Source organism: Hypanus sabinus, chromosome 14 (genome assembly GCF_030144855.1).
Source record: "Hypanus sabinus isolate sHypSab1 chromosome 14, sHypSab1.hap1, whole genome shotgun sequence".
Classification (NCBI taxonomy): domain Eukaryota; kingdom Metazoa; phylum Chordata; class Chondrichthyes; order Myliobatiformes; family Dasyatidae; genus Hypanus; species Hypanus sabinus.
In genome coordinates, this window is record NC_082719.1 from 80821968 (window position 1) to 80845008 (window position 23041).

The 23041-nt window shown below is 44.4% G+C and overlaps 1 long non-coding RNA gene across 1 annotated transcript in view; it reads left to right on the plus strand.

Annotated features, from left to right (window-relative positions):
- The window catches only part of LOC132404915 (uncharacterized), a 52321-nt gene extending 31083 nt beyond the window's left edge, over positions 1 to 21238 (plus strand). The window contains exon 3 of the long non-coding RNA XR_009515705.1: positions 21144 to 21238. This is a non-coding gene — a long non-coding RNA (uncharacterized LOC132404915). The remainder of the gene's footprint in view (positions 1 to 21143) is intronic.
- The last annotated feature ends 1803 nt before the right edge of the window (positions 21239 to 23041 follow it).

Consider the following 23041-nt stretch of genomic DNA (forward strand, 5'->3'; position numbering starts at 1 on the left):
CACTGGCACACCTCAGGGGTGTGTGCTTAGCCCACTGCTCTACCCTCTACAGTATATACACATGACTGTGTGGCTAGGCATAGCTCAAATACCATCTATAAATTTGCTGATGATACAACCATTATTGGTAGAATCTCAGATGATAACGAGAGGGCATACAGGAGTGAGATATGCCAACTAGTGGACTGATGCCGCAGCAACAACCTGGCACTCAACGTCAGTAAAATGAAAGAGCTGATTGTGGACTTCAAGAAGGGTAAGTCGAAGGAACACATACCAATCCTCTTTGAGGGATCAGAAGGGGAGAGAGTGAGCAGCTTCAAGTTCCTGTGTGTCAAGATCTCTGAGGATCTAACATGGTCCCAACATATTGACATAGTTATAAAGAAGGCAATACAGCGGCTACACTTTATTAGGAATTTGAAAAGATTTGGCATGTCAATAAATACACTCAAAAACTTCTATAGTTGTAATGTGGAGAGCATTCTAACAGGCTGCATCACTACCTGGTACGGAGGGGCTACTGCACAGGACCAAAAGAAGCTGCAGAAGATTGTAAATCTATTAAGCTCCATCTTGGTACTAGCCTACAAAATACCCAGAACATCTTTAGGGAACGGTGTCTCAGAAAGGCAGTGTCCATTATCAAGGACCTCCAGCACCCAGGACATGCCCTTTTCTCACTGTTACCATCAGGTAGGAAATAAAGAAGCCTGAAGGCACACACTCAGTGATTCCGGAACAGCGTCTTCCCCTCTGCCATCCGATGCCTAAATGGACATTGAATCTTTGGACACTACCTCACTTTTTTAAAAAATGTACAGTATTTCTGTTTTTTGCACATATTTTAAAATCTATTCAATTTACATAATTGATTTACTTGTTTGTTCATTGTTGTTATTTTTATTTTATCTACTTTAATTTTTTCTCTCTCTCTCTGCTAGATTATGTATTGCATTGAAATGTTGCTGCTGAGTTAACAAATTTCACATCACATGCCGGTGATAATAAACCTGATTCTGATTTTATGAGACCAAGTTACTCCCTCAATGCTCAAGACAGCATGGGTGGAAAGCGCACAAGGAGCCAACCGGATTCAAATGTGGGACCCTTTGTTTTCCAAAATCCATGTGCAGTTACCACTGCACCACTGCCACAAACATTCCATATTTTAGATGCATTCAAATATAACACCGTCCTCCCCCCCCCCCTTCTTACTCTGAAGGGTCTTGGCCTGAAATGTCGACTGTTTGCCCTATTCCATAGATGTGTCCTGGCCTGCTGAGTTCCTCCAGCATCTTGTGTGTATTGCTAACACCTTCAGTCCTGTGTTCATCACCCTTTTCAATTTTGTTCTCCTGTTACATTGCAACTCATCCCATTCACTGTAATTTTGCCCTATCATCTACCTTTGTTTGTAAACCAACTATCCCATCCTCAGCCCTACCAGTCCAGTTCCCAGCCCCTGCCAAATTAGTTTAAACCCTCCCAAACAGTTCTAGCAAACCTACCTTCAAGGATATTGGTCTGCCCCTCCCCCTCCCCCGGGTTCAGTTGTAACCTACCACTTTCCCAGAAGAGATCCTAATGATCCAGCAATCTGAAGTGCTGCCCCTGCACCAGTTCCTCAGCCACACATTCATCTGCTAAATCCTAATCTTACCCTCACTGGCGCATGGCAAAGGCAGCAATCCGGAGATTACTACCCTGGAGGTCCTGCTTTTCAGCTTCATACCTAGCTCCCTAAAATCTCTCTTTGGGACCTCCTACTTGTGTCATTTGTGCCAATGTGAACAAAGACTTCTGGCTGCTCGCCGTCCCCCTTTAGAATGCCCTGGACCCGATCCAAGACATCTCTGACCCTGGCACCTGGGAGGCAACATACCAAACTGGGTGTCTCTATTGGGTCCACAAAATTCCATCTTTGTTCCTCAAACTATGGAATCACCTATCACTACTGCAGTCTTCTTCATCTCTATTCTCTTCTCAGCTGCAGTACCAGAGGTGGTCATCCCCTTCAACAGTATCCAAAGTGGTATACTTATTATGGAGAGGAACAACCAGAGGGGTATTCTACACTGGATGCCATTTCTTTCCTTTCCTTCTCCTGATAGTCATCCAGTTACCTGCCTCCTACAACCTAGGGGTGACTACCTCCCTGTAGCTCCTATCTAAGACTTCCTTGGTCTCCTGTATGAGCTAAGTGTCACTGAGTTGCTGCTTTCATTGTTCAACACACTCTCTGAGGAACCTCAGCTCAGTGCACCTGGTGCAGATGTGATTAACCAGAAGGTTGGATGTCTCTCAAAATTCCCACATCTGGCACACAGTACAAAACCCAGCCCCGGGAGCCATTCTCACTGCACTAACTGTGCCCTAATACACGAGGGATAAAGAAGAAGAAGAAACTTACCAGATGCCTCGGCCAGGCCTGATGAGCCAAAGCCACTCCAACACTGACCCACTCACAGAATTGCCACTCTGCTTGATCCTGCCTTATCTCTATTTGCCCTTTCTAAAGAATCCCAATCACTGATTGGGTGCAGCCTGAAAACTGCTGCGAAGCTCTGCCTTTTTTATTCTTCAACCAGAGACCTAAGTGAAGTTGCCACTTCTTCTCATGCTCCCATTCAGTGACTGGGCACAGGACAACTCTGGAAACTGCCGCAAAGCACTGTCAGTTTCAATTTTCATCTGTGCACCTAAATTAAATCGTTGGTTCTTCTTGTGCTCCCAGTCACTGATTGAGTGCAGTCCAACTCCTATTGTATCTAGGGCTCCCGCTGTGGCCACTTCTATACTGGTGAGATCTGAGATAGATTGGGGGATCACTTTGTACTCCTTCCACTACCTCCACCTTCTTATTCTTGCTTCTGCCCCCTTCATTTCAGGTCCTGATGAATGGTCTTGACCCAAAACATTAACTGTTTATTCCACCCGATTAAATGCTGCCTTCATTTTGTGCGTGTTGATCAAGATTTCCAGCATCTGCAGAATCTCTTGTGTTTGTAACTCAATAGGAAGCTGTGGGGATCTCCCAGTTGCTACCCATTTTAATTTGACTTCCTATTCCCATTCTGACATGTCTGTCCATGGCCTCCTCTACTGACATGATGAGAAAAACTCATGTCGAGTGAGCAACACCTCATATTCTGTCTGGGTAGACTCCAACCCAATGGCACAAACATTGATTTCTACAACTCCTGGTAATTTCATCCCACTCCTGTGTTCTCTCTTTTTGCATTCCTCATTCTGGTTACCCTCTTACCCTTCTTTTCTCCTCAGCTGCCCATTACTCTGTTTGTTTCCATTCCTCCTTCCTTTTCTGTCATGTCCATTGTTCTCTGCTATTAGATTACTTCTTCAGCCCTTTATCTCTTCCACCTATTTCTTCCCAGATTCTTACTTAAATCCCCTCCCCTACCCAACCATCTTTTCCTTCACCTGGTCTTATCTATCACCTGTCAGCTTGTACTCCTTCCACTACCTCCACCTTCTTATTCTTGCTTCTGTCCCCTTCCTTTCAGGTCCCAATGAATGGTCTTGACCCAAAACATTAACTGTTTATTCCCCCCATTAAATGCTGCCTTCATTTTGTGCGTGTTGATCAAGATTTCCAGCATCTGCAGAATCTCTTGTGTTTGTAGCTCAATGGGAAGCTGTGGGGATCAGATACAACACCGATAATGTAGACACAAGCTACAGCAGATGCTAGAATCTGGAGCAACATCAAAGGCAGAAGAGGATCTCAGCAAGTCAGTCACCATGCTTGCAGGGATATGATTCAGTTTGAGATCTTCATCTGGACTGGAAAGAAAGAGGGAGCTAGCCATTATAAAATGGTAAAGGGTGGGGGTGGGATAAGAGCTAGTCGGTAATAGATGGATCCAAAGGAAGATGGTGATGATGACAGGAGCTGGGAGGTGATTGGTGGAAGTGATAAAGGTCTGATAGAAGAACAGAGTGGAGCATGGATTAAAGGGGGGGGGGTGAGAGAAATGTATAGGGGAAGGGAAAGAGAAGCAACTCCTCATATTCTGTATATGCAGTCGTCAGCCTGGTGGCATGAACTTCACTTTCTCAAGCTTTCATTAACTATTTCTTATCTGTCCCTTTCCCTCTATTTCCCCTTCATTTTCTTATTCAAACTAGCCCCTATCACCCAATGCCTTCTCTTTCCCTCACCCCATCCACCTGCCCAATTCCCATCCTCACCTCCCTCCCATTATTCCATGCTCTACCTACCTGTCCTATCAAATTCCATCATCTTCAACCCCTTTTCATTTTCACCTATCACCTCCAAGATTTTTACATTATTCCTTCCTCATCTGCCTATCACCACCCTCAAATGGATTTATCTCCTGCTGGCTCTTGCTCCACCCATTCCTTTCCAGTCCAGATGGAGAGCCTCAACCTGAAATCTTTATTGTCCATTTCCTCTGTAGAGGCTGTCTGATCTGCTGATTTGCTGATTGTACTGGCTAGGTGAAAATATAGCATTGCTTGACATCAACCTACGCAGTTTAAAGGTCAAAATCACACCTTGCATGTCATAATGTAGCAAAGATAGGATGCAGGCAAATTTCAGCGGATCACCAAGTCCGTTATACCACTAGATGGATAAAATCTAATCTGTAATTCAAGATATCACTTTTATCACTAGAAGAGGAAACTGAGGATGATAGTTGTGATGAATTTCCTGGAGAAAATCAGTTGTTATGCAGGATTTGTTTCCACATTAGGAGTTTTTTTTCTGTTAATCTTCACTAGTTTCAGCCAAGTGCTATTTTAACTTGCATAAATCTCTTAATTCTGCAGTTTTTATGTTTATGATTTAAAGTCAAAGTAATTGCTAGAAAAGTATGATATTAAGTTGACCTAGAATTAAATTATAATTCAATATAAAGGCACTTTAGTAGAGACTAATTCGTACCAGACCTAGATCATAAGCGATACCTGTCGTAAGTGTTAAATTTGCCCAAGATAATGGCCAATTCCATAGAGACTCCTGAGGCAAATGCAATCACAATTGTGAGCTGTAATAAGTTCCAGACCAATTTGATCTGGATTTATGCTTTCCCATATTATATTAAATGAGGCAAAGCACAGACCATATATAATATTTTATGTTAACCAAATTATGCTCACATAGTGTTCCCCACTGAATTACTATAATGCTAAAAACATTTTAATTTGGGCTCAGCCACAGGAGATATTCCAGATTTTTTTGGATTTACATCTAGTCATTGATATTTAACCTGTCTCACACCTCTAGCTACTCAGGTTCAAACCCAACCTCTGGTGCTGTCTGTGTTAAGTTTGTGTATTCTTCCTGTGACCACATGGTGCTCTTGCTTCCTCCTGTGCTGCAGGTTAATTCACTACTGTAAATTGTTCCTAGTGTTAATGGCTCGTGACAGAATCAAGCGTGTATTAACAGGAAGTGGAAAGAATAGGCTGCACAAAATTAACTCCAGGAATTAAATTGATGGGATTGGAGTACCAGTACAAAAAGAAGAACACAAGGAAACAAGAGCAGCAGGCGGCTATTTAACGTCATCATGGCTGAACAATCATCATCATTATGTGCTGTGCTAGATGGTTCATCCATGCTGGACTCAAATATTCTTCTGTGTCATTTCTCCATATCCTTCTACCCATCAAATTTTTTGTACACTTCTATTTCAAATATTTCTAATGATCCAGCTTCCACCACTCACATGGGCAAAGAATGCCAGAGATTCACCACACTCTCATCCCAAGAATTAGTCTATTGTATCTCCTTTGTACTGCTTCCAATGTTACTTTACCTCTTTTTAGGATGAGAGACAAAAATATACACAGTATTCCAGGTGAGGCCTCAGCAACATTCTGCATAATTGCATCAAAGCACCTCCATGTTTAAACTTCAATCCCATCGCAATAAAGGGCAAAATGCCACTTGCCTTCTGAGCTACTCAATGTGACTGCTGCCCAGTTCTTTGTGAGTCATGCACTAGAACATACTCTGCACCCACTTGTATTCTCTCTCCTTTTAGATGATCTCATTGAGATGAATAACTGCCTTTGCTATCATAAGGAGAAAGGAAAAACAATGTATGGCATAATTTTCTTTAATCAATGTCACACAGTGAAGCCAGTTCTGATGAGGGTTCCTGGCTGCTGTTTCTCTTTTCACAGATGATGCTTGATTTGCTGAGTATTTCTGAAACTTTCTGTGTTCAATACAGGCAAAGTTATGCTGTTAATATGATAGTGCTTAACATACTGAGTTACATGTTGCTGATGTACTTTTGGCCCATGGTCCATGGTCAAAACACCATTGTTCCCTACTTTCTTAGTGAGACTGTAGAATACTGCAAAAGGAAAATGAGGCATCACTGAAATAAGTTAGCCTCCTACTTTTGTTACCAGTTTGTCTTCTTGTAGGTACGTACTAAACAAGTACTTATTGTGATGACTATAATATTGCTACTTTTAGATGCAACAAGACAATAGGATGTGTGCAAGTATGGGACTTGTGTGACTTACTTATTAGCTTTCATCCATCTTTTGAATGGAGGTTCTGACCATTTCATTCCATTAAGTATTTTGATAGTCTGTGAAATTATGAATTCAGTCTCACTTTTTCCTACTGCACTGCATGACACTTAATTCTGGAGGTTGAACTCATGGAGGCAGCTTATCCTGGGGTTGGAGTCCTGTCTGTGTGTGTGGGGGGTGGGGGGGTGGGGTGGGTCGGGAGCCAGGAAAGAGGTTTGTTTTGCTGTTATTGCTTGTTGTATGTTCGTTCTGCGTTGTTCTGCTGAACATTCTGGGGATACAACGTTGGCACCAGAATGTGTGGTGATATCTCCCTAGTACATCCATAGATTGTGTTATTTGTTAATGCATGCATGTTTCACTATATGTTTTAATGTAAATATTATTAATAAATTCATAAAATTTAGTCTAATGAATACACTTCCTGAAGGATTTTGCCTTGCACACAACAGATGTGTTCTGGTAGTTTACCTCAGCAAGAGGAAAGCTTATGGAGGTGAGATTCAGCGGAGTAGATTTAGGACAGAGATGAGAAGGAACTGCCTTTCCCAAAGAGTGGAGAACCTGTGGTATTCTTTGCCCAATGAAGCAGTGGAGGCTACCTCAGTAAATATACTTAAGACTAGCTTGGATAGATTTTGGTATAGTTGGGAAATTAAGGGTTATGGGGAAAAGACAAGTCAGTGGAGATGAGTCCATGGTCAGATCAGCCATTATTTCATTGAATGGCAGAGCAGGCTGATGGGCCAGATGGCCTAGTCCAGCTCTTATTTCTTATGTTTTTATGTTCTTTTGGAGGATTTAAATGTTGGGGGGACATAGATGGGATAGATAGTCAAAATCTTTTTATCCCTTAGGTCAGGGGTCTCCAGAACTAGAGGGAAAAAGCTCAATGTGAAAGGAAACAAGTTTAAAGTAAATCTGAGGGTAATATTTTCCTCTCATGATTGTGGTTATCTGGAGTGAACTGTCAGAGGAGGTGGCAGATGTAAGTGTAACTACATTTAAAAATCCATTTAAACAGATTGATTGAAAAGGCATAAAGAGGATATAGGCCGACTGTGGGCAAATGGGATGAATGTTATAGGCATCATGAGTGGTATGAATAAGTTAGGCTGAGGGAGCCCATTCTGTGCTGCACAATTAAATTATTCTATAATTATATAACCTTCATCTGTCAATAATTATACTCCTAATTCAGATATGACTTCCCCAGAATTCACAAGCATCTCTCACTTCACACAGAAATTCAGTTGCATGTTATAAATCATCATCATAAGTGGAATGCAATAAAGCCAGAGGAAAGGGCAGTCTGTGTCTTCCTTCAACACTTCAGAGGCTATGCATGCACACTAGTTCTAATTTGGAGGACTCAGGTGGGTGCTATTAAGCCTAATGGGCATGGCAATGTATTCGGGCATTGTCTAGTCTGCCAAAAAGCCTGTCTGAGGTGCCAGTGGGCATGGAGAAGTTCAGCAACATAATGGGCCCTAGCCGTTGCATTGGCTAGTGTCTGTTCCAAACCTCTTCTGGTAGCATTCCCAACTCTTTCTCCATTACAGTGATGACTACACTGATGCTGCTTCCTACACCCATACAAGGCTTATCAATTTTATTGTCTTCGTTACTAATTTCCATCCAGCATTCAAATTCATGCAGATCATTTCTGACACTTCTTTAGATGAATAAAAATAATTAGATGTTGTTTTGCTTGGTACTGACTTTTAAGTTTTGAAGAGATGAGAAGATTGGGATTAACAGAGGGATGACAATAATGTGACTACATGCTTTCCCTATATATGTTATTACGAATGACTTATAGACGTCATTTGGAGATCAGTACATGTAGCCTATCCTTTCTGTAATTGACAGTGCTGAGGATTGATGATTCTTCTAAGATAATACTCATTCACCTTATTGAATGCCTTATTTAATGGAAATCTAAGTAAATAATGCCCATTTGTTCCCCACTATCCACTGCGCTTGTTCTATCCTCAAAGAGCTCCAGTAAGTTTGTCAAACAGGACCTGTCTTTGCTGAATCTATGCTACATCTGCCTGATAGATCCATTTCTTTCCAGATGCCTCGCTATTTCTTCTTTCATGATAGTTTCAAGCAATTCCCCAACTACAGATGTTAATCTAACCGGCTGATAGTTACCTGCCTTTTGCCTACATCCTTTTTTGAACAGTGGCATGACATTCGTCTTCTTCTATTCCACCGGGACCTACCCAGCGTCCACAGAATTTTGGTAAATTATCACCAAAGCCTCTACTGTAACCTTTGCCATTTCTTTCCGTACCCAGGGATACATTCCATCAGGACCAGAGACTTGTCTGTTTTTAGACCCATGAGTCTGTTCAGCATTACCTCTTTAGCGATTGCTATTGTTTCGAGATCCTCACCTCTCATCACATCCATATCATCTTTCTTCTGCACGTTAGATGTGTCCTCCACATTGAGGACTGATGCAAGATAGTCATTCGAAATCTCAGCCATTTCCTCATTACCCAATATCAATTCCCCCTTCTCGTCCTCCAAAGGACTTACGTTCCCTTTGGCCACCCTTTTTCGCTTTATATAATTATGAAGACTTATACTATCCATGTTTATATTTTGTGCCAGCTTATTTTCATAATCTATCTTCCTTTTATGTATTGCTTGCTGTGTGCTTCTTTGTTGCTTTTTGAAGTTTTGCCAATTTTCCAGTTTCCCACTACTCTTGGCAACTTTGTATGCACAAACTCTTAGTTTGATGCCTTCCTTTATTTCCTTAGTTATCCAGGGCTGGCTCTCCCCACCCTTATTGTCCTTGCTTTTAACTGAAATATACTTTTGTTAAGCACCGTGAAAAATCTCTTTGAAAGTGTTCCACTGCTGCTCAGCCATCCCACCATATAGCCTGTGTTCCCAGTCTACCCTTTCCAACTCCTCATTCATCCCATTGTAGTCTCCCTTGTTTAGGTATAATACACTGGTTTTGGGTTGAACTATTGCACCCTCCACTTGTGTAAGAAACTCAGTCTTACTGTGATCACTCTTTCCAAGAGGATCCCCAGCTACAAGATTGCTAATTTGACCTGTCTCAAATTAGACAAGACCCAAGATAGCATGTTCCCTTGTAGGCTCAGTCACATGCTGTTCAAGAAAGTTACCATGTATGCATTCTATAAAGTCCTCCTCAAGACTGCCTCGACCAATCTGATTCACCCTATCTATGTGTAAGTTAAAGTCCCACATGATAACTGCTGTTCCATTCAGACATAGCTCAGATATTTCTCGGTTTATTGTTTGTGCCACTGTAATGTTATTATTTGGTGGCCTATAGACAACTCCCACTAGTGATATTTTCTCTTTATTATTCGTAATGCCTACCCAGATGGCTTCAACATTCTGCTCCTTAGATCTTATATTGTGTCTCACTATCGCCCTGATCTTATCCTTAATTAAGAGCGCTACCTCACCTCCCTTACCTTCCTGCCTATTAGACTCCAACATTCCAGGAGAACAAACCCAACCTATTAAATCCCTATAACTGCAAACCTTCATTCCAGGCAACATCCTGGCAAATCCTTTCTGTACTCTCTTTATTGGTACCACGTCCTTCCAGCAGTAGAGCAACCAGACTATACATGGTCTCACCACTGCTTTGTACATTTGTAATATGATGCCCCTGCTCTCATGTTCAGTGCATCAGCCTACAAAAGCACACATACCTCTTCACTATCCAACAACACTCTGTTGTTGCTTTCAGTGAGCTATGGACTTATACCCTACATCTGTCCTGCCATTTACTCCAGATATCCTACCAGAATTTGACTTCCCAAAGTGCATTGATTCAAAAGCTTGTCTGTCTGGATTAAATTCAATCTGCCACTGCTCTCTCTAACTTTCCAGTTGAACTGTGTCACATTCTATCCTTATTATACTTTCTTTGTTATTTACAAATGCACTAATTTATTTGCATTTTCTTCAATCTGGACTGGATGTACGAAGTCCTTAAAAATGTCTCAGGTACTTTGATCAGATACTCAGAGTATCATTTATGGATAGTGATCTGTCTGGTTACCTCTTATCCATGATGATAATTTTTTTTTTGTTGGCTTCCTGGTCCCCTTGGCATTTAGAATCTCTCTCTCTCTCCTATTAGCAGTTCGTTCATGTCAGTGTCAACGAAACAGGTTACACTTTCCTGTACTTGTGCTGACTTCATCATCATTGTCCCCTCCCTTCACAATAACTTTCTATGGTATTAGCTTTAGGTGAATGCAAAATGCCAAATAATGCAGTTTATTTTTAATTAATTCACAAGAACTTAAATAATTCATAAACAAGTGTGCTAATGGGTAAATATTTTAATTATCACATCTAAGGACCTTTATGTAAAGCTTGCACAAAAATCAAACATAAATAACACTAGGACAGACTAAGGAAGGTATCCTATGAACCATCGTATAGTTAAATGCGTTATATGAAAATGAAGTTCTATGTCTCTATGTGAGAGGAATAAACCTTTTTAAAAAAAAGCACACCAATTAAGTCTGAGCCAAATTCAATATTTCAAATGTTTGGATTGTTTATACTGGAATTTGTAGACACCAACTCAAAAATTCCTAATTAAAGTTAATTCAGGTTCCTGGGTGTCAATACCTCTGAGAACCTAACCTGGATACAACATGTTGATGCAGCTATAAAGAAGTCAAGACAGCAGCGATAGTTTATTAAAAGTTTGAGGAGATTTAGTTTGTCATCCAAAACACTCAAAAACTTCTACAAGTCTACTGTCGAGATCACTCTGATTGGCTGCATCCCTCCCTATCTGGTATTGGGGACTACAGCATTAGATTAAAGTAAGTTGCAGAAACTTGTAAAATTAGCCTCCTTAGCATCCAAGACATCTCAAGGAGTGTTGACTCAGGAAAGAGGCATCCATCATTCAGGATCCCCACCACCCAGGACATGCCCTCTTTTTATTGTTACTGTCAGGAAGGAGGCACTCATTCGGTGATTCAGGAACAGCTTCTGCCCACCTGCCATTTGATTTCTAAATGGACATTGAACCCATGAGGACTCCCTCACTACTTCTTTTATTTCTGACAAGAGAAAATCTGCAGATGCTGGAAATTCGAGCAACACACGCAAAATGCTTGAAGGACTCAGTAGGTCAGGCAGTATCTATAGAAAAGAATACAGTCAATGTTTTGTGCTGAGACCTTTCATCAAGACTGGAGAAATTAGGGTAAGGATTCAGAGTAAGAAAGTGAGTGGATGAGAGGAATAAATACAAAGTGATAGGTGAAACGAGGAAGGGTGTAGAGGTGAAGTAAAAATCTGAGAAGTCAAATGGTGAAAGAGATAAAAGGCTGGAGATGGGGCGATATGATAGGAGAGGACAGAAGGCTACGGAAGAAAGAAAAGTGAAGGGGGAAGGAGCACCAGAGGGAGGTAATGAGTAGGTAAGAAGATAAGATGAGAGAGGGAATTGGAAATTGGGGAATGGTGAAGGAGGTGGTGGGGGGGGGGGGTGGGGGGATAACCGGAAGTTTGAGAAATTGAACTTTATGCCATCAGATAGGAGACTACCCAGCTGGAATATAAGGTGTTGCACCTCCAAGTTGAGTGTGGCCTCATTGCAGCAGTAGAGGAGGCCATGGACTGACATGTCGGAATAGGAATGGGAAGTGGAATTATATATGTGGCTGCTGAGAGAACCAGCTTTTTCTGGTGGATGAAGCATAAGTGCTTGGTGAAGCAGTCTCCCAATCTACATCAGGTCTCACTAATATACAAGCGGCCACACTGGGAGCATCCGATACAGTATCACAGGTGTACAAACAAACAAACTCACAGGTGAAATGTCGCTTTACCTGGAAGAACTGTTTGGAGCCCTGAATGATAGTGAGGGAGGAGTTGTAGGGGCAGGTGTAACACTTGTTCTGCTTGCAAGGGTAAGTGCCAGGAGGGAGGTCAGTGGGGAGGGATGAATGGAGAAGGAGCAAACCTTGTGGAAAGCAGAAAGTGGGTAGGGGGAAAAGGTATGCTTGGTGGAGGGATCCCATTGGAGATGGTGGAAGTTTCAGAGAATTATGTGCTGGAAGTGGAGGCTGGTGGGTGTTAGATGAGGACAAGAAGAACCCTTTCCCTGGTGGGGTAGTGGGAGGATGGGGTGACGGCAGACATGCGCAAAATGGAAGAGATGCGGTTGAGGGCAGTGTTGCTGATGGAGGAAGGGAAGCCATTTTCATTGAAGAAGGAGGACATCTCCTTTGTTCTAGAATGAAAGTCTCATCTTGAGAGCAGATGCAGTGGAGTTGGAGGAATTGAGAATTGGGGATGGCATTTTTACCATTAGCAGGGTGGGAAGAGGTATAGTCCAAATAGCTGTGAGTGTCAGTGGGTTTATATGGATATCAGTAGATAAGCTGTCTGCAGAGACAGATACAGAGAGATTAACAAAAGGATGTCAGAAGTGCACCAAGTAAATTTGAGGGCAGGGTGAAAGTTGGAGACAAGGTTGATGAAGTTAATGAGCTCAGCATGGGTGCAGGAAGCAGCACCAATGCAGTCATTGATAAAGTGTAGGAAACATTGAAGAGTTATACCATTGTAGGCTTACATAGATGTTCCATGTAGCCGATATATACACTTAATGTAACTCAGTTTTTTTTCTTTACATTTATTTATCATGTATTTTGTTATACTGCTGCCATATCATTGACAAGTTTCACTACATATATTAGTGTGGTGGCCCGCACATATTGGACTTGAACCGCCATCGGGAGCTGCGGGCAGACACGTAGTAGCGTGTTTGGAACTACCCACTCGGGGTGGACCTTCCAGGGACAGTCTGATGGGTTGCAGGGGCCCATGGGAGGGGAGATTTAAGCGTGTGGTTTTGTCTCAGTAAAGGCATTCTGAGCTCAGCTCTCTCTCCCTCCGTTGTTTCTTTAGTAGTGCGTTGCATGTGACTACATTGGTGACCCCGACGTTCCAGACGGCATCTGGAGCCGGCGACTCAGCGACCCGCCATGAGTTTGAGCAACTCACACAACGTGGTCTCTCTGAAGCTCCCGACTTTCTGGCCACTCAGCCCCACGTTTGGTTCGAGCAGGCTGAGGCCCAGTTCAATATCAGAGACATTACAGCCGACACCACACGGTGCTACTACGTTATCAGCACGCTCGACCAGGAGACAGCAGGCCGGATCATCAACTTACTATACCAGCCACCAATGGAGGACAGGTACACTAAGCTTAAGGTTCTTCTGATCCGTACCTTCAGACTCTTCTGCCGCGATTGGCCTGCGCGGCTCCCACACATGGACGGCCTGGGCAACCGCACGCCATCCCAACACATGAATGATATGCTGACGCTCATGGATGGCCATAAGCCGTGCCTCTTATTTGAACAATTGTTCCTCAAGCAAATGCCAGAGAACATTCACCTCCTCCTCGTGAGTGAGTATTTCAGTAACGCATGCTGGGTCGTGGCCAAAGCAGATGTCCTTTGGCAGAGTAAGCAACGTGGAGCAGCCTCCATTGGCCTAGCCACGATCGTGCGCCCCAAAGCTCAGACCCTGCAACCGAAGCCGTCGTGACCCATGGGGGATAAAGACGATAGTTCGGAACAATGGTGTTTCTATCACCAAAGATGGGGCTCAGGAGCGCACCGTTACCATCCACCATGTGCTTTTCCGGGAAACGCCGTGGCCAGCCATCACTGATGGCTACGACGGCTGGCCACTGAGACAGCCTCCTGTACCTCTGAGACCAACATTCCAGGCGGCGCTTCCTGGTAGACCTGGGTCCGAAGTCAGCGTACTCCCCACCTTGAACATGGACACTTGTAACGCGGTCCCAGACCCTGAACTCACCGCTGCAAATGGCACCAGTATTCATACGTACAGCCTGCAAACTATCTCACTGCATTTCGGGTCCAGCCATTTCACTTGGACTTTCACGTCGGCAGTGGTGTCACAGCCACTACTAGGGGCAGATATCCTACGAGCCAACTGCCTCCTGGTCGACCTAAAAGGCTGGCGTTTGGTCCATGCCGAGACGTTCCAGACTTTCCAGCTCGGAGAAGCCAAGCTACTGGCCCTCCACCTGGATTCCGTGACCCCTTCAGGTAATGAATTCACCAGGGTGTTGGCAGAATTCCCCTCCATAGACACCCCGCAGTTCTCCACGGCCGACCCCAACCACGACATGCAGCACCCCATCCCCACGCAAGGACCGCCGCTGCACGCCCGAGCTCGCAGGCTCCCACCCGACAAGCTCCACCTTGCCAAGGAGGAGTTCCGTAAGATGGAAGAGATGGTAATCGTATGCCGCTCAGACAGCCCGTGGACATCCCCGCTGCACGTGGTGCCCAAGTCCGCAGGAGGGTGGAGGCCCTGTGGAGACTACAGAAGGCTCAACAAAGCCACAACCGCCAACAGATACCCAGTACCCCACATTCAGGTCTTCACAGCGAACCTGCACAGAGTGACCATCTTCTCAAAAATCGACCTGGTCAGGGGATACCATCAGATCCCAGTGCACCCCGACAACGTGCCCAAGACAGCCCTCATCACCCCGTTCAGCTTGTTCGAATTCCTGAGGATGCCTTTCGGTCTCAAGAATGCAGCCCAAACTTTCCAAAGGCTCATGGACTCAGTGGCACGCGGCCTGGATTTTGTTTTCAATTACTTGGACAGCAGTCACACCAAGAGCACGTGGCACATTTGCGCCAGCTCTGCCAATGCCTGAGCGACCACGGACTGGCAATCAATCCGGCAAAGTGCCAGTTCAAGCTGACGGAGATTGACTTCTTGGGCCACAGAGTCAACCAACGTGGCACAGTTCCCCTACCGGACAAGGTCCAGGCCATCCGCCAGTTCCCCAGGCCCGGCACAGTCAAGGGCCTGCAGGAGTTCATAGGGATGGTCAACTTTTATCATCGGTTCGTGCCAGCGGTGGCCCGTATCATGAGACCCTTGTTCAGCCTGATGGCCGGCAAGGCCAAAGAAGTGGCATGGGATGTCGAGCCCATGGAGGCGTTCGAGCAGACCAAGGAGGCGCTGGCAAAGGCAGCCCTCCTAGTTCACCCGAGAGTTGATGTACCCACGGCGCTCACAGTTGACACTTCCGACATGGCAGTTGGCGGAGTCCTGGAGCAGCTGGTCGAGGACCAGTGGCGACCACCCGCTTTCTTCAGCCGGCACCTACGGCCAGCAGAGGTGAAGTACAGAGGCTTCGACAGAGAGTTGCTTGTGCTCTACCTGGCTGTCTGGCATTTCCGGTACTTCTTCGAGAGAAGGGAGTTCACCATGTATACGGGCCATAAGCCCCTCACCTTCACACTGGCCAAGGTATCAGACCCATAGTCGGCTCGGCAGCAGAGGCACCTGTCCTTTATTTCAGAATTCACCACAGACGTCGGCCACATCGCAGGGAAGAACAATGTCATTGCCGACACACTGTCTCACCCCTGCCTCCACTCAGTAGGCATATCGTCCTCAGGAATAGACTACGCAGCACTGATGGAAGCACAACGGCCGGACACCGAGTTCCCGGCATACCGCACCGCCGTTTCGGGGCTCCAGATGGAGGACATCTCCATCGGCCCAGCAACGGATCAACTCCTGTGCGACATGTCTACCGGCAAACCCCGACCCGTGGTACCAGCAGCTGGGTGTTCGACACGCTGCACAACCTGGCCCATCCATCCATCTGGGTGTCCGTCAAGCTGGTAGTGGACAGATTCGTCTGGCACGGTTTGCGCAAACAGGTCTGACACTGGGCCAGGACCTGCGTACACCGCCAGACCGCCAAAGTCCAGCGGCATGTGAAGGCTCCCCTCCAGCAGTTCTAGTCGACGCACAGGAGGTTCCAACACATCCACGTGGACAGTGTTGGCCCCCTGCCAGTCTCCCAGGGTGACAGGTATATCTTTACCATGGTAGGCAGGTTCACCAGAAGGCTGGAAGCCGTACCGCTCGCAGACATGTCCACTGAGTCCTGCGCCGGGACGTTCATTGCAAACTGAATCGCCAGGTTCGGCATCCCAACGGACATCACCTCCGACAGAGGGGCGTAGTTCACATCTGGTTTGTGGACAGCATTGGCGCAGCTCCTGGGCACCCAGCTGCATCACACCACAGTGTATCATCCCCAGTCCAATGATTTGGTAGAGCGATTCCACCGGCATCTCAAGTCGGCCCTGATGGCACGCCTCAGGGGCCCCAACTGGACAGATGAGCTTCCCTGGGTCCTACTGGGTATCCGCACAGCCCCCAAGGAGGTCCTGGACACCTCCTTGGCAGAATTGGTCTACGGTCCCAGGTGAGTTCCTAACAGAGGCCTGAGGTTCGGAAGAAACTCCAGCAAAGGTGCTAACGAGGCTGTGGGACAAGGTAGAGACCCTGGCACCGGTCCCGATCTCCAGGCATGGTCCCACGCCATCCTTCACCCCTAAAGACCTCTGAGACTGTGAGTATGTTTTTATTCACAGGGGCATGCACAGGTCACCTCTACTGTGGCCATATGAGGGACCCTTCAAAGTGATCCAGCACAACAGAACCACATGTGTCATGGAGATGGGTGGCCAGGAAGAGGCTTTTACAGTGGACCGTCTCAAACTGCCGCACTTGGACATTGAACAACCAGTGAGGGTACCTGCACCGCGCTGGCAAGGTCGGCCACCCAGGCAAGCCACACAGACTGGGGGCTCCACTCCTCCAATGGACGTTTCTGGGGGGTAGTGGTGTGGCGGCCCGCACTTGTGGGACTCGAACCGCCATCAGGAGTCGCGGGCAGACACGCGGTAACGCGTTTGGAACTACCCACTCGGGGCGGACCTTCCGGGGACAGTCTGATGTCACATCCACCCCGTGGGTCTCAGGGGCCCATGGGAGGGGAGATTTAAGCGCGCGATTTTGAATCAGTAAAGGCATTCTGAGTTCAGCTCTCTCTGCCTCCATGTGTTTCTTTAGTAGCGCATTGCGTGTGACTACACCAGTAATATTAAACTTGATTCTGATTCTAATTAAAGCTAATCCAACATCTGAAGGGGAAAAATGCAAATTTGTGACAAATGTAAATAAACATTTATAAAATCATAAACAAGAGAGAATCTGCAGATGCTGGAAATCCAAGCAATACACACAAAATACTGGAGGATTTCAGCATCTGTGTTACATTTCATGATGAAAAATACCCATCCCTTGATCATTACATTTTGAATGCTTATAATTCACAAATAGAAGTTTAATATATAAAATAGACCTCTATTATTTCACAGTTTTTTTTCTGTCATTATTAGCTTTCAATTAAGTTTTCAATTAAGGAAGGAACTCAGACAGAACAAAACCAAATATTTTCCTTCTCAACAAACACATAGATAATTAAAACTGATTAAAAGTCACACAAAATCCTGTTTAAATTGCAAAACATGGTTTCAGCTGAATATCTTCCAAGAATTCTTGTTGGTTAAACGCTACACAGCTCTGTAAGAAAACATATATTAATTTGTTATTTTAACAAGAATTCTGCAAAAGCCTTAAAAATGTGAAGGGTCCTGGCCCGAAACGTCAACTGTACTTTTTTCCATAGATGCTGCCTGGCATGCTGAATTCCTCCAGCATTTTGTGTGTGTTGCTAAAATACTATAGTATTTAGAAATGGAATGTATTTGTCTCAAAAACTCATGATAGCTCTTGAATTATAATTTGATGGTCAATATTTTTCAGCTGTAATTGTAATGCTTTAATTGTGTTTAAGACAATCACATGAGTACAATTTCAAAATCTAAGTTTCTATTTTGATTGGTGCATAACTCAAACCAAAAATTACTCAACAAATCTACATTAGGATAGTTTACACCCAGAATTTAGTACTGAAATGGAAGATGGGTGGCTTCCAATAAGACCAATCAGTTGCTGACACTTTGTTGCATTCCACATGGCTGCCATTGAAGAGAGGAAGAGAGTACTATATTCTCTGAAAGAGGCACGCCAATAAGGATGACTTATATTCCAGGATCGTGGGGAAGGAAAGCAGTGCAGTTGGTACCAGCCACAGTTGGAAGAATCTAATGGGAGGTAACACCAATGATCTCCAACAGAAAGAAGAATCCATGCAACACAGGATATGGCAGAGGAAAGTTAATGAACTTAAAAGATATGTGGAGGTTAACAGCCCACCATTATAAATGTTACTCTAATTAGAAACATAGAAACATAGAAAACTTACAGCACAATACAGTCCCTTTGGCCTACAAAGCTGTGCCGAACATGTCCTTACCTTAGAAATTACCTAGAGTTACCCATAGCCCTCTATTTTTCAGAGCTCCATGTACCTGTCCAGGAGTCTCTTAAAAGACCCTATCGTATCCGTCTCCACCACCGTCGCTGGCAGCCCATTCCATGCACTCACCACTCTCTGAGTAAAAAACTTACCCCTGACATCTCCTCTGTACCTATTCCCCAGCATCTTAAACCTGTGCCTTCTCGTGCTAGCCATTTCAACCCCGGGAAAAAGCCTCTGACTATCCACACGATCAATGCCTCTTATCATCTTATACACCTCTATCAGTTCACATCTAATCCTCTGTCACTCCAAGGAGAAAAGGCTGAGTTCACTCAACCTATTCTCATAAGGCATGCTCCCCAATCCAGGCAACATCATTGTAAATCTCCTCTGCACCTTTTCTATAGTTTCCACATCCTGCTTATAGTGAGGCTACCAGAACTGAGCACAGTACTCCAAGTGGGGTCTGACCAGTGTCCTACATAGCTGCAACATTACCTCCCTAGTTGTCTAAAGATATACACACACACACACATATATATATATAAATACACATACACATACAAACATATGCACTATCCTTTAATCATACAAACTGTTATTCCATCTACTCTACTATTCCCACACAGATACATCCCTTTTACATCATCCCTTATCCCTCACTTACCAATGGTAGTCCTTCATCTCCTCCATCCCTAGATCCTCTAAAAATGGTAACTCAATATCCTTCATGTCTTCCATTCAAGGTAATACTGTGATGCACTGGAGCAAATAACACCTGTTCAGTTATCAAGAACTTAGTGTCAAATTGGAGGACAAATTAGAAGAGGGCCCACCATAGGAAGAAGAGCACAGAGGCCCAAATCACCTCAAGCAAATGATATATGAAACCTACCGGATAAGCTCATTGACAATGTTTCATTGTGATGATTTTGTCCTTTAGGCTTCACCTGAAGCTTAAGTGAACAGGCATAGAAGCAGGCAACTGATTTAGGAGACTTCAGAGAACTAGATCTGAATATCAGTGATGATGCCAGTATTTTGCCATATCAGGGCCAAGGGATGGCTTAAAAACTAGAAATGGTGGAGAAAAACCAAGGATGCAAAAATCATATTGTTAGTAAGACTCTGATGTGTTTCTAAGGTTATTGAATTATATCTTATCCTCCAGGGTCAAGGATAGCACTGAGAAGATGAAGAACATTTGGTCTACAAATGCAAATACAGATTTGCTCCTCTAAATACTGCATACTATTGGGTAGTCTATAATATAAGCCCATTAACTTGGTTATACCATTTCTTACTCCTCATTTCTACCCATAAAGCCTCACAAGATGAGCTGTACAGTCTGTCCTGAATGAGCACTGCCGCGACAATTTCCCTGACTAGTAATGCCAACCCTCCCCCCTTAATCAGTCCTACTCTATCACGTCTAAATCAACGGAACATCAGAACAGTGAGCAGCCAGTCCTGTTTTTCCTGCAAACAAGTCTCACTAATGGCTAAAGTGTCATAATTTGACATGTTGATCCATGCCCTAAGCTCATCCACCTTTCCTACAATACTCTATGCATTGAAATGTACGCAGCCCAGAACAATAGTCCTTTCATGCTCAACTTTTGATTCGTGACTTTGTGTGTAGGCTTAGCAACATCTTTCTCCTCAACCACTCCACTGGTTTCCATTCCCCTGTGACTCTAGTTTAAACCCCTTCCCCCCACCCCCAGCTGTGTACAAACGCCTCCACTAAGATATTAGTCCTCCTCCAGTTTATGTAAATCCATCCCTTCTGTACAGATCCCACCTTCCCTGAAAGAGAGCCCAATGATCCAAAAATTGGAAGCCCTTCCTCCTGCACAGACTCCTTAGTCATGTGTTACACACTGTGATCCTCCTGTTCCCGTTCTCACTAACTCATTGCAGGGGTAGTGATCCTGAGATAACAACCATGCAGGTTCTGAACTTTAACTTAGCACCTACCTCCCTGAACTCACTTTGCAGTATCTCGTCATCCATCCTACCCAATTCATTGCTACCTCCATAGACCACGACCTCTAGCTGCTCACCTTCCCACTTAAGAATGCTGCAGGCTCAATTCAAGATGTCCCTAACCCTGGTACCCGGGAGGCAACACACCATCTGGGAATCTCATTCTCATTCACAGAATCTCCTTTCCCATAACCAATGAAACCCCCATCACAACAGCTCACCTTTTATCCCTGCTGTGCATATAATAGTTCAATAATTAGGGTTTCGTGTAAATATATTGCTTGATTATGCATTCTTGGTTGTTTGTATAATTAATTGCAGGTTATCTGTAAAAATATGTTAGTTGCATACGTCATCACGCTACCATGAGATATGCCTTGCTTGAAGTAAACTCAAAGCCAAAGCCCAAATATGAATTGGAGGATGTTCAGAGAAGCTGCTATCTATGGCAATCATGTTAACTTTGAGGAATATGTGGATTCTGACAAGAGTACTGAAGATGTTACCATCACAAAACACGTCCATGTGAGGGCAAATCAAAAGCCATGGCTTACTGCAGAGGCTCAAACCAGGCTGAAGGATCATGATGCTGCCTTTAGATCAGAAGCGGCAGCTCTCAAGGAAGCACAGACTGTGCTTTCCCGCTCCATCGGGAAGGTGAAATGAGAGCATTCTCAGAGAGCTTACAATGATTTCTGCGATACCAGAGACATGAGGTAAATGTGGCAGGGAATTCAAAAGATTCAAATCTACCCTCAGAGCCCAATATGCTTCACACCCTGAGAAGCTGAATGTCTTTGACGCCCGGTTTGATACACAAAACAAAGTGCTGGTGAGGAAGGCACCCTTCCCGCCAGGGAAGCAGACACTCCATTTGGTGGAAGCTGAGGTGAGGAAGACCCTGGCCGGAGTCAGCCCACACAAAGCTGCAGAGTCTGATAATGTACAAGGTCGGGTTCTGAAAGACTGTGCAGCCCAGCTGACTGAGGTGCAGGCAGGTATATTCAAAATCTCTCCGGAACAATCCATTGTTCCCTCAGTTTTCAAGGCAGCAGCTATCATTCCTGTGCCAAAGAAGGTGACAGTAACCTGTCTAAATGAGTATCATCCAGTGGCATTAACATCTACCATTATGAAAAGCTTTGAGCAGCAGGTCATGGGGCACGTTAAAGCCTTTCTCTCAGCTTCACTGGGCTTCGGGAAGGTGCAGATGAACCACCCCCCTCTGGGAATACATGGCTCTTCCATAGAGAGAGTTAAGTGTACCAAGATCCTGGGAATTCACATCATGGATGAGCTCACCTGGGATTGTTGGCTCTTCTTGTGTGCCGCAATCCTGAGGAGACACAGATTGCATAGAGGGAGATTGAGTTTAAAAGAAATGAGTGGGGGCAGTTGGCAACTATTTGTGTGTCACATTGGATTGTTCATAGTTAGGCACTTGGCAGGGACCAATAAAAAGAAGTTAGATTTAATCCTTAATCAGTACATAGAAGTTCTAAGTAGTGACAGTGCAATGCTTGATCTCTTATTAGAGTATGTTTTCTGGTAAAGATGTACTTGGTAACTGGGAGGCCTTCAAAAGTGAAAATTTGAGAGTATAGAGTTTTTATGTTCCTTTCAAAGTTAAAATCAAGGATAACAAGAGATATTGAGGTCCTGGTTAAGGAAAAGAAAAGAAGGTTCATAGCAGGTGTAGGCAGATAGGAACAGATGAGGTACTTGAAGAGTATAAGAAATGCAAGAGAACACTTCAGAAGGAAATCAGGAGGGCTAAAAGAAGACATGAGATTGCTCTAGCAGACAAGATGAGGCAGAATTCTAAGAGCTACAACAGATATATTAAGAACAAAAGGATAGCAAGGTTCAAAATTGGTCCTCTGGGAGATCAGAATGTTAATCAATGTTTGGAGCTGAAAGAAATAGGGGATTTGCTGCATCTGTATTTATTCAGGAGGTGGATACAGAGTTTGTATATGTGAGGGGTGCAGCAGCAAGATCATGGACACTATGCAGATTACAAGAGGAAGAGGTGTAGGTTGTCTTGAGGCAAATAACTGCAGATAAATCCCCAGGGCCTGAAAATGTGTTCCTTTGAACCATGTGGGAGTTGAGTTCAGAAATTTCAGGGGCCCTATCAGAAATATTTAAAACATCCTTAGCAACAGGTGAGGTACCAGAGGATTGGAGGATAGCTGATATTGTTCCATTGTTTCAGA